Source organism: Colobus angolensis, unplaced genomic scaffold (genome assembly GCF_000951035.1).
Source record: "Colobus angolensis palliatus isolate OR3802 unplaced genomic scaffold, Cang.pa_1.0 Scaffold149, whole genome shotgun sequence".
NCBI classification, from domain to species: Eukaryota; Metazoa; Chordata; class Mammalia; order Primates; family Cercopithecidae; genus Colobus; species Colobus angolensis.
The window spans coordinates 1148229-1150193 of NW_012114588.1; positions in this window are offsets into that span (position 1 = coordinate 1148229).

Genomic DNA, 1965 nt, shown 5'->3' on the forward strand with positions numbered 1-1965 from the left:
AACTTTGGGAGGTCAGGGCAGGTGGATCATCTGAGGTCAGGAGTTGGAAACTAGCCTGGCTAACATGGTGAAACCCTGTCTCTACTAAAAAATACAAAAATTAGCTGGGTGTGGTGGTGGGCGCCTGTAGTCTGAGCTACTCGGGAGGCTGAGGCAGGAGAATCGCTTGAATCCAGGAGGTGGAGGTTGCAGTGAGCCGAGATCCACCGTTGCACTCCAGCCTAGGCGACAAGAGCAAGACTCCATCACAAAAAATAAAAATAAATATTAGCAGGGCATGGTGACAGGTGCCCATAATCCCAGCTACTTGGGTGGCTGAGGTGGGAAGATTACTTAAGCCCAGGAAGTTGAGGCTAAGGTTAGCCATGACTGCACCACTGCATTCCAGCCTGGGTGAAGGAGGAAGACCCTGTCTCAAAGTTAAAAAAAAGGTCTTTTGTGTGCTAATGGCATGACTGGCTACTGAGGGTCCTTAGATAGTTTCAGGATGGGGCTGGTCACCAGAAAATCTAAGGCATGATTAGAGGGTTGGAACTTTCAACCTCCTCCCTGAGGGAAGAGGGGCTGGAGATTGAACTAATCAGCAATAGCCAATGACTGAATCAATCATGGCTATGTGCTGAGACATCCACTGAAAACTAAACCACAGGGTTTGGAGAGCTTCCACATTGAATGGTGAGCATTCATGTGTGTGGTGAATACACTGAGGTGCTGGAGGGTTGCATGCTCCCCCTTCCTACTTTGCCCTATGCGTCTCTTCCATCAGGCTCTTTCTTCTTTCTTTTTTTTTTTTTGAGATGGAATCTTGCTCTGCTGCCCAAGCTGGAATGCAGTGGCGTGATCCTGGCTTACTGCAATCTCTGCCTCCTGGGTTCAAGTGATTCTCCTGCCTAAAGTCTCCTGAGTAGCTGGGATTACAGGCATGCACCACCTCACCCAGCTAATTTTTGTATTTGTTGTTGTTGTTGTTGTTTGAGAAGGAGTCTCGCTCTGTCGCCCAGGCTGGAGTGCAGTGGCCGGATCTCCGCTCACTGCAAGCTCCGCCTCCCGGGTTTACGCCATTCTCCTGCCTCAGCCTCCCGAGTAGCTGGGACTACAGGCGCCCGCCACCACGCCCAGCTAATTTTTTTGTATTTTTAGTAGAGATGGGGTTTCACCATATTAGCCAGGATGGTCTCAATCTCCCGACCTCGTGATCCGCCCGCCTCAGCCTCCCGAAGTGCTGGGGTTACAGGCGCCTGCCACCGCGCCCGGCCTGCTCAAGATCATTTTTAGGGCTACGACATGGACCCCCAAATTCCTGTCTTCTGTATGGCAGAAACCGAGAGAAAGTATCCCCACATGGCCGTAAGGTTAAGCTCTTAAGGACATAAAACAAGGCAGAGAAATTTCATTTGGCCCAGAGAAATTTCAGAGACCCGTAGCAACATTTGTAACTGACCAACCTGATGGGCTGGCTTGAAAACTCGGCTTATAGGCATCCTAAACCCACATTCTGTCCTGTGATACTCCCCTCTTCATTACAGAACAACACAGAAAGACAAATTCTTAGCACAAAGTACATCAGATTTGCTACAGCCTAAGACTTGTCTGACAAATCCTTTTTTTCTAGTAATCAAACCCTTGCAGAGAAAACAAATAGTGGCATTTACCGTTTACACACACATACAGAGAGACAGAGAGAGACCAGAAACTTGGCTGGTAAGAATTTCTTACTCTGGCTGGGCGTGGTGGCTCACACCTATAATCTTAGCCCTTTGGGAGGCTGAGGCGGGTGGATCACGAGGTCAAGAGATCCAGACCATCCTGGCCAACATGGTGAAACCCCGTCTCTACTAAAAATACAAAAATTAGCTGGGCATGGTGGTGTGCACCTGCAGTCCCAGCTACTCAGGAGGCTGAGGCAGGAGAATTGCTGGAACCCAGGAGGTGGAGGTTGCAGTGTGCTGAAATCACGCCACTGCA